This window comes from Rana temporaria, chromosome 3 (genome assembly GCF_905171775.1).
Source record: "Rana temporaria chromosome 3, aRanTem1.1, whole genome shotgun sequence".
NCBI classification, from domain to species: domain Eukaryota; kingdom Metazoa; phylum Chordata; class Amphibia; order Anura; family Ranidae; genus Rana; species Rana temporaria.
In genome coordinates this window covers 206,874,968-206,885,845 of record NC_053491.1, presented here as the reverse complement: position 1 = coordinate 206,885,845, position 10,878 = coordinate 206,874,968, and the positions used below count along the sequence as shown (strand labels likewise).

The 10,878-nt window shown below is 39.3% G+C and overlaps 1 protein-coding gene across 3 annotated transcripts in view; it reads right to left on the bottom strand.

Moving 5' to 3' along the window:
- Nucleotides 1–9,390, bottom strand: part of RASSF9 (Ras association domain family member 9) — a 36,833-nt gene extending 27,443 nt beyond the window's left edge. For 2 of the 3 annotated variants that reach the window (XM_040344173.1, XM_040344174.1), the window contains exon 1: nucleotides 9,068–9,243. The gene's annotated coding sequence lies outside the window, so the exon portion shown is untranslated. Of the gene's footprint in view, nucleotides 1–9,067 lie in introns of all 3 variants that reach the window. The other variant, XR_005747922.1, reaches the window with a different exon arrangement.
- Between the last annotated feature and the right edge of the window lie 1,488 nt (nucleotides 9,391–10,878).

Here is a 10,878-nt window from a genome sequence, read left to right as displayed (position 1 = left end):
TTCATGTCTTCAAGATTGAATTTGTAACTCATTCAATCCCTTTATACATTTCTTATGTAATAACACAGATATATATATATATATATATATATATATATATATATATATATATATATATATATATATATATATATATATATATATATATATATATATATATATATTATGTATATATATATATATATATATATATATATATATATATTATCTTGTCAAAAGTACTGGTACACCTGCCTTTACACGCACATTTTTTGGCATCCCAGTTTTTGAGTTTTTGTCCATAGGGTTCAATGTTAAGTTGGCCCACCCTTTGCAGCTATAATAGCTTCAACTCTTCTAGGAAGGCTGTCCACAAGGTTTAGGAGTGTGTCTATGGGAATGTTTGACCATTCTTCCACAAACACATTTGTGAGGTCAGGCACTTATGTTGGACGAGAAGGCCTGGCTCGCAGTCTTCGCTAATTCATCCCAAAGGTGTTCAATCGGGTTGAGGTCAGGACTCTGTGCAGATCAGTCAAGTTCCTCCACCCCAAACTCGCTCAGCCATGTCTTTATGGACCTTGCGTTGTGCATTGGTGCGCAATCACGTTGGAACAGGAAGGGGCCATGCCCAAATTGTTCCAACAACTTTAAAGTCTCCTTCACTGGAACTAAGGGGCCAAGGCCAACCCCTGAAAAACAACCTCACACCATAATCCCCCCTCCACCAAATGATTTGGAGGGGTGGTCCAATACTTTTGGCAATTTAGTATGGATAAGCAAGTTTGGGGTGGAGGAAATTGACTAGCCTGCGCAAAGTCCTGACCTCAACCCGATAGAACATCTTTGTGATGTTTTAGAGCAGAGACTGTGAGCCAGGCCTTCTTGTCCAACATCAGTGTCTGACCTCACAATTGTGCTTCTGGAAGAATGGTCAAACATTCCCATAGACACACTCCTAAACCTTGTGGATAGCCTTCCAAGAAGAGTTGAAGCAAAGGGTGGGCCAACTCAATATTTGACCCTATGGACTAAGACTTAGATGCCATTAAAGTTCATGTGCATGTAAAGGCAGGTGTCCCTATACTTTTGACAATATAATGTATATATACATATACATATATATATATATATATATATATATATATATATATATATATATATATATATATATATATGTTCTAAAAATATATTTTTTGATGGCTGTCCATTAAAGTATTTTTTCTATATAACTCTAATTGTAAAACGTGAGATTACCTATTGTATTTTTATTAAATATAAAGAACTGTACATTAAAGTGATATTAAAGGTTTTTTTTTAAGTAACACAAATGTCATACTTCTCTGTGCAATGAGCACAGAGCAGCCCAGATCCACATGATTTTGATTACTGATAACAGGAGCCTGGGTCAGGCCTCTTGCACACTACTGTTTGAAAACACTCAGGCGTACAGGCATTTTTTTTTTAAATGCAGCTCATTGTTTTTAATGTGCCTGAACACACATGCATGTAAACATGTGTTCCGTATTTATCAGTGAAAAACATAAAATAAAACATAAACCTGATTTGCCAGTCAGGATTTGTGTGTATATATTTGCAAATATGCACAAATACTCCCAAATACACACAAATTCCACACTTTTTGCTTGGGTGTGTGCTCGCAAATATGTGAAAGTGACATACAGCCCATCCTTACATTTCTTCTGCCAGGAATGTCTAATGCTCATACATCAGTACAATGTGGAAGAGGCCATAGAGGCATCTCTACAATATGAGCTTTCCCAGTGCCCCTAGCAGGAGACTCAGAACAATGTAAATTACATAAACTTGCTGGCAAGTAGCATACGTTTTTTTTTTTTTTTCAACTGCTGCAGAGAATTTTTTTGGTGTAATCATTTATTCTGTATGAAGTTTTCACATTCTTTAGGTTTACACAATCAATACTTAACCCACTTGTCAGTAGTTAGCTAGTAAATGTAACTTTTAATGTGCGATTGTAGTAATACTTGAAACAACTTTTCTGTGTTCTAGAAGCTTTTGTTATTGTGAGCGGCACATTTATTTGACTTACACAATCTCATTCATACACATTATTTATCTTGTAGAATAGTCTTTTCTTCTTACAAGGAATGCTGTCCTCGCTGGTTGGACAAGTTTGAGACACAGGGACATTTATCATGTTGCATGTCTAAATGCCTCTATATACTTTATATATTTTACAAGAAATACCGTACATGTTAAGTCTTTAAATTCATATTTTAACAAAAGGACACATTTTTCTAAAAAGTCTGTATTTTATATATTTATGAAGGCTGTCACCTTACTTTTAGTTATAGACAAGAGTAATGTCTTAATAAAATCAGTTTTGGGGTCAACATTTCTGTCATCGTATAATCCGTTCATAGGAGATTCAATAAATCCCCGGTAGCGGCTACTACCACACCACTCGTGGTTATTCATAACACTCGCCATTTACTAGCACAATCTCTCTCCCACTGCTTTTTTAAATTGATTTCTGTACATGTAGTGTATAACATCCATTGCTCAGCAGATCCATACCCATAACTTTCCTGTTTCTCATCACTTCCTTTAAATGTAACATCCACTGCTCAGTGGTACCATGATACTGTTACCTCTCATAACCTCCTATTTACATTGACCATTCACATCTGGTTTTTGTCACCTTATGATCTCATGCATGTTTATTTTGCAACACCATACCCCTGTCATTGCTGTATTCCATCACTTTTTTCATCATATGCACTATTCACTGCACAACAGCACTGATGTGTCTGCTTACATCCTACTCATATTTAGCATCCACTTCTCAGATGCACTGTGTCTCTTCCAGTTTTGTACCATGTCCCTGTTGTTGCTGTCTCTCATTATCTCCTATATACCTGTATTTCACAAAAGTGAGTACACCCTTCACATTTTTGTAAGTATTTTATTATATTTTCATGTGACAACACTGAATTAATGACACTGTCCTACAATGTAAAGTAGTGGGTGTACAGCTTGTATAACAGTGTCAATTTGCTGTCCCCTCAAAAAACTAAATCGCTGGCAACAAAATGAGTACACCCCCAAGTGAAAATGTCCAAATTAGGCTCAATTAGCTATTTTCCCTCTAGGTGTCATGGTACTCATTAGTGTTACAGGTTCTCAGGTGTGTTATATTTGGTGTTATCACTCTCACTCTCTCATACTGTTCACTGGAAGTTCAACAAGGCACCACATGGCAAAGAACTCTGAGGATCTGAAAAAAATTATTGTTGCTTCACATAAAGCTGGCCTAGGCTATAGGAAGATTGGCAAGACCCTAAAGCTGAGCTGCAGCATGGTGGCCAAGACCATACAGCAGTTTAACAGGACAGGTTACACTCATAACAGGCCTCGCCATGGTCAACCAAAGAAGTTGAGTGCATGTGCTCAGCGTCATATCCAGAGGTTGCTTTTGGGAAATAGACGTGTGAGTGCTGCCAGCATTGCTGCAGAGGTGGAAGGGGTGAAGGGTCAGCCTGTCAGTTTCTCAGACCATATGCCGCACACTGCATCCAATTAGTCTGCATGGCTGTTGTCCCAGAAGGAAGCCACTTCTAAAGATAATTCACAAGAAAGTCCACAAACAGTTTGCTGAAGACAAGCAGACTAAGGACATGAATTGCTGGAACCTTGTCCTGTGGTCTGATGAGACCAAGATACACTTTCTTGGTTCAGATGGTGTCAAGCGTGTGATGCGGCAACCAGGTGAGGAGTACAAAGACAAGTGTGTCTTGCCTACAGTCAAGCATTGTGGTGGGAGTGTCATGGTCTGGGGCTGTATGAGTGCTGCCACCACTGGGGGGATACAGTTCATTGAGGAAACCATGAATGCCAACATGTACTGTGACATACTGAAGCAGAACATGATCCCCTCCCTACAGAGACTGGGCCACAGGGCAGTATTCCAACATGATAACGACCCCAAACGCACCTCCAAGCTGACCAGTGCATTGCTAAAGAAGCTGAGGGTAAAGGTGATGGACTGGCCAAGCATGTCTCCAGACCTAAACCCTATTGAGCATCTGTGCTCAAATGGAAGGTGGAGGAGCGCAATGTCTCTAACATTCACCAGCTCTGTGATATTGTCATGGAGGAGTGGAAGAGGACTCCCGTGGCAACCTGTAAAGCTCTGGTGAAGCTCTGGTAAAGATAGTACTGGAATCTATCTATCTATCTATCTATCTATCTATCTATCTATCTATCTATCTATCTATCTATCTATCTATTTATCTATCTATCTATCTATCTATCTATCTATCTATCTATCTATCTATCTATCTATCTATCTATCTATCTATCTATCCATCTATATATATATATATATTTATATTTAATGTTACCCATTGGTCACAGATCTATGGGGATGATTTTCGAAAGGCAAATAGGCTGTTCACTTTTTAGGGGAAGTTGCACTTTGCAAGAGATTCTTCCCCAGAGCTTGGTAAATGTGGTTAAGCTCTGCTGACTTGCATCATCCAATTATATGCAAGCAAAAACTAGCAAGGTGAAATTGCCTTCAATTAACTAAACTTCGGGGCAAATGTCCTTGCCAAAAACAACCGATTTACTTTTAGTAAATCATGCCCTACTGTATGTCTCTTTCAGCACTGTACTATATTATTGTCCCTGCCCGCTCTCATCACCTCCTACTTAGAAGTACTGTTCAGTAGCATCATGTCCCTGTCAAGACTATAGCTTTTTATTATTACGTACTATTTAGTAGTGCCATTCCCCTTTCACTGCTGTCTCTCATCATGTATCTGTATGTACTATTTAATGCCTAATAGGACCATGACTGTTTACTGCGGTTGTTCATAGTTTCTTATTCATATGTACCATCCTCTGCTCAGCAGTACTGTCTACGATCACTTCTTATCCCAAGGTATACTCTCAATTGGTTTGCATCAATATGTCCCTGTTATTGCTCATCATTTCGTATAGATGTATATCATCCACCATTATCCAAATTTCTATATATTTGCTCTTACAGTATAGCATCCTGTGCATGTTTGCTCAAAACAGACAAGCAAGTACAGCAAAACCTTGGATTGCGAGCATAATTCCTTCCGGAAGCATGCAAATTTTCCCATAAGAAATAATGGAAACTCAAATGATTTGTTCCACACCCATTTATTCACAAGTCATTCAGTCTATAGTCCATATAAAAAGATTATAGCAATGTGATAGGTTGTGTATCCATAAAATGTCCATCCACAAATGGCAGCCTCCACAAGGGGATTGGAAGCAAAATCCAGCAGGAGCTACAGAGTATAAAAGAGAAGAGAGGCACCTCTAAGTGTAGAAATATGGTTACATTTAATGAAGGTACAACATTTAGCAACTCACATCCGGGGTAAAGCCATCCACATAGACCGTCCTCCTCACCACCAGGTCTCACCACTGTTGATCTGAAAGCGTGACCGGGAAGACTACCCTGCAGTAGAGCGATCTGAAAGCGAGGCTTGAACCGCTCGTGGAAGTGACAACATCAATGGTTGTGTGGAGGATGGAGGACAGCTTTACCCTGGATGTCTACATACTTGCCTGTTTTAATCGTCAACCATGTGAGTTTCTAAATGTTGTACATTCATTACATGTAACCATATTGCTACACTTAAAGGCGCCTCTCTTATATTTTATACTCATTGGGACATGACATGACATGACATCGCTTGTATATCAAGTAAAAATTTATAAAAAAATGTTGCTTGTCTTGCAAAACACTCTCAAACAAAGTTACTATCAAACCAAGCCACGTCCGACCTCTCTTGCTAATTGTAATGTGACATGGTTTTCTAAGATCACAACAAAGACTCTAAAGTCGGTTTCTTACGGCTTAGAAACACGTGTTGTGTGTTTTCATTAGAGGGCTGGCTGGCTGCGAAGACTCTGGTGTAAAAGAAGGTAACAAATATAATTGGAGTGCCTCTGTTGTGAACTTTGATGACAAATTTTTCCACAATGGCAATAGCTACAAAGGTGAACAAGGGCTTGTTTGTATAGTCCTTTGATCAGAATATGTAACTACTTTAGTGTGTATAGTACAGGTTCACTTCCATTTAAAAATAGCAGCTAGACTACAGAAAACATATTTACAGTATCTCCGTGGCAAAGATCCCTACAGAACTGACAAGCTGATAAACTATTGACGTTTTTCCTACTTTTATTTAGTGGCAACATCACTAGGGAGTAATGGCCCGTACACACGATCCGAATATCGGACGAAAACGATTGTCTGATGAAGAATCGAACGATTTTTGGATCGTGTGTACACTACTTTCGAGAGCCGATCACGACCGTTCATCCGATATTATTCGATCGGACATGCACGAAAATTTTCCTCGTACGATGTAAGATCGTACGATTTTCGTTTAGTCAGTACAGTTGTCGTCCGAAAATACAATACAAATACATTACAACACATGACATCACTTCCGATTATTTTTTCCGGTCGTACGAGAATTTTCGTGACTTTAATAACCTATTTCATTTTACTTGCGACTATTAAGCGGAAAAAAGTCGTACGATCCGTCGTACGATATTCGGATTGTGTGTACGGGCCATAAGGGATCTAAAATATATATTTTTTTTGTTTTACTTTAAAGTGGTTGTAAAGTCTTAGCCTAGCATACCTCCCTCTTTGTTACTTGAGCCCGATCTGATCCAATGATGTACATGGGTGCAGAGGGTCTGGCCACTGTCTCACACCTCATTGGACAGATTGGTAACAGCAGGAGCCATTGGCACCAGCTGCTGTCAATGAAATCCAGTGACACGGGAGTGGAGATGGGGCTGGGTCCTGCTTTCTGTGTCAATGGACTCAGGAGCGAGCCCACGCGGGTGCCCCCATGGAAAGCACCTTTCTGTGGGGGCACCTAAGGAAGAGGAGGAGCCTAGAGCATTGGCGGGGGACCCCAGAAGAAGAGGACCGGGGCTGAATTGTGCAAAAGCATTGCACTGAGCAGGTAAGAATAACATTTGTGTTATTTTAATCTTAAAAAAAAAACCATTACAACCACTTTAAGTCCATTTATGAATAATAATACAGTCTTTTGTGGTTGATATGAAGTGCATACTATTTAAAAGAATCATAAGGATAATAATAATAATTTAGGAACAATGTGCAATAAATAGGTGAATGCCACATAAATCTATACTGCCAGAGTATCCACTATAAATTGAACCAGAGACCTAAGCAATGCAGGAATGTGTTGTTAATCAACCTCTAAGGCCCCATACACACGATAGAATCCATCCGCAGATAAATCCCAGCAAATGGGTTTCTGCGGATAGATCCTATGGTGTGTACACGCCAGCGGATCTGTTTCCGCGGAGAAATCTCCTCTGGGATGGATTCCAGCAGATCGGATATTTGCTGACATGCACAACAAATCCATCTGCTGGAATCCATTCCAACGGATGGATCCGCTCGTCTGTACAGACTTACCGGATCCATCCGTCCAAAGGGATTCCCCGCACGCGTCGTAATGATTTGACGCATGCGTGGAATTCCTTATATGACAGCGTCGCGCCGTCGCCGCGTCATAATAGCGGCGACGGCGCGACACGTCATCGCCAGAGGATTTCAGCGTGGATTTCAATGCGATGGTGTGTACACGCCATCGCATAGAAATCTTCTGAAATCCTCGAGAGGATTTATCCGCGGATACGGTCCGCTGGACCGTATCTGCGGATAAATCCTCTCGTGTGTATGGGGCCTTAGACAGTGTGTTGTCTTTTTCAGACAATGGAAGAAGGTGCTATTAGGTTTTGTCCACACAAGCAGCAATGTATCGTGTTGGGCAGCATTGACTAAGAACAAGGCAACTTGATTCATTTCCTATGGCTTCAGTGTATGCTGAAAAAAAAAATAGGGCTAGCTGCTTTTTCTAATGCTAATTAATACAGCACAACGCACTGCAGCACATAGAATGACATATAAGTACTTAACACCCCCCTACACAGTTTTTTTTTTCTTGTTCCTAATTTATTTCTTAATATTGTGTTATTTCTTTTATTGCAGAATTACATTGTTAGGATTTAGATGGAAACAGAAAATGCATTGCGTTTATTTTCTTGATCTGTAAAATTCAATCTTCTAATAAAAATTGAATGAATAAATAAATAAATAAATAAATAGCATAGTGTAAAAGCATTTAAAAAAAAAGAAAAAATATAGCACTTCAATGCATTTTAACAATGCATTGCTACACACTCACTGCACATCACACCACACTCCAGCACACATGCGTTAAGCACACAATAAATATTGTCTTATTTTTTATTGCAGAATTACATTGTTAGGATTTAGATGGAAAAAGAGAATACATTACGTTTATTTTCTTGATCTGGAAAATTCAATTTTCTAATAAAAATTGAATGAATACAAAAAAAAAAAAAAAAAAAAGCATAGTGTAAAAGCATTTAAAAAAAAAAAGAAACATCATAGCACTTTAATGCATTTTAACAATGCATTGCTACACATTCACTGCACATCACACCACACTCCAGCGCACATGCGTTAGGCACACAATAACACACAATCTGTGGTGTGAATGAGCCCTCACAGGACTGCAAGACAACTCTAACATTATCTAATGTTAAGCAAGCAGGCATACTTTTGCAAGTATATTAAAAAGCTCTATTAAAATAGATATAAATATATGGTAAAGAGGCCCCTTTACTATGTACATATTAAATGACATGCCATTTTTTTTTTGGCAGGAATGTCCTTGTATATTTAGTGCACAGTGCAGTAACTAGTGAGTATCTAATAGCTACTAATGTAAATTTGTCCTGCAATTTATGTTTTTTAATTTACACACTGTGTTAGAAGATAATACATTTTGCATATATATTGCTACCAGTGAAATATTTTGTACTTAGTCTAACAATTGCAATACTGTTCTAAATTTGATTAACTGATGAATAACACCTTCAGTTCAATACACGAGCAGAGAGTCTGACACTGAAGCAGAACACTGTCACTGATTTGCTTCTAATGGTACTTTTCTCTCGTTAAAAGTAGCTTGAATTTCGTTACCTAGTTATGCGACTTGTCCACTTCAAAAGTTGCTTCCCATCGAGATCCATAATGAGGTGAGCAGAATTAGAGCACAATGCTGTAACTTGCTGAGTGAAGTTAATGTAAATCACTGTCCCTGTTACAAAGTTAACTAAGCAGAATAGGAGGAAGTTAAGCAACTTCAACTGCTTTTGAACTAGTGTTCCTGTTACACCTTTGGAAATCTGCCCAGCTGCAGAGTCAAGGAGTCATTAGGCTGTGAATGCAAATGGTGACTGTACTTTCTCTGCAATGTTTTCATCTGAAATTTATAAGCACCAAGGAGTAATTTTGTGCTTAGCACTTCTGGTACTCCCAGCTAGAAAGTTGAACAAAAATATCATGGAATTCAAAATAAGGTAGTCGCTGCAGCAGCAGCATCATGCAATTTCTTTCCTTTAGGCAGATTTAAAGGGCACATATTAATGTAGCTACTGTATATATTCAATTATTCATCCTTGAATGTATTTTTCGAAACACGAGCAAACTAAGGGCCAAATCCTCAAAGATCCTGCCTAACTTATCTTTTCCCATTTAAGTTACACTGCCTTAAAATTTCTACCTAAGTGCCCGATCCACAAAGCACTTACCTAGAAATTTTCGGCCGTGTAACTTAAATGTCTCCGGCGCAAGGCGGTCCTCTTCTGCAGGGGGCGATGACAATTTAAATGAGGCGCGCTCCCGCACCGGCCGTACTGCGCATGCTCGTGACGTCCTTTTCCCGACGGGCAGCGCGCAAAATTACGTTACGCCAGGCTTTGTGGATTGCGACGGGACAATAAAGTTGCGTCGGGTAAAAAGAAAGTTAAGCGCCGAAAAAAAAAAAAAAAAAATTTAAAAAAATAGCGGCGATCGAAAAAAAGGTCTGTTTTTACAAGGTGTAACTAGTTTACACTTTGTAAAAGCATCCCTAATTTTACGTATGCAAACGTAAACTTTGTGGATCTCCGTAAGTCCTCATTTGCATACGCAAAGCGGCATTTCAACGCGAAATGCCCCCAGCGGCGGATGCGGTACTGCATCCTAAGATCTGACAGTGTAAGTGTCTTACAGATGTCAGATCTTCTGCCTATCTTTGGAAAACTGCTTCTGAGGATCAGTTCCAAAGATAGGCACAGGTATACGCAGGCTGAACAGTAGTTCCGCCTGCGTATCCCTTTTGAGGATTTGGCCCTAAGTTCCCAAATTTCTTTTGGAGTCAGCCTCCTGCGGTCCCTGTACAGCAGACCTCAAACTGGGAGAGGGAAAAGCAGCACAAAGAGCCAGCCAGTTGGAAGAGAGGGTTCCCCATTGGGGCTTTTAGGCAGCAAGAAAATTGTGCCACAGAGTACTTTTAGGCGTTTTAGCACTAAAAATATCGCCTGTAAAGTGCATGAAATGCGACTCTCATGTCTCCCCAGGGTGAAAGCCTGAGTGATTTCACACTGGCATAGCTCCCAATTGTCCCTGATTTCGAGGGACTGTCCCTAATTTCGAGCAATGTCCCTCTGTCCCTCTTTCCTACTCATTTCTCCCTCATTTTAGTCTGAGCTATATAGTTGTATATAAAATGGGTGAAAATGTAGTGCTAGAAAATGTAGAACCGTGAAAAGTGTACAAAAAAGATTATAATGAAAATTCAAACCAAATTGAATCAAAAAGTCCCGTTTGGTGAAATATACAACTAGTCCAATATCATTAATCGACTCCTGAAGAAAGAAAGACAATCACAGTCCACAAATAACAAATAATAAGAGGATCACCACTTGTTACCCTGTTTCTCTGAAAATAAGCCCTACCCCAAAAATAAG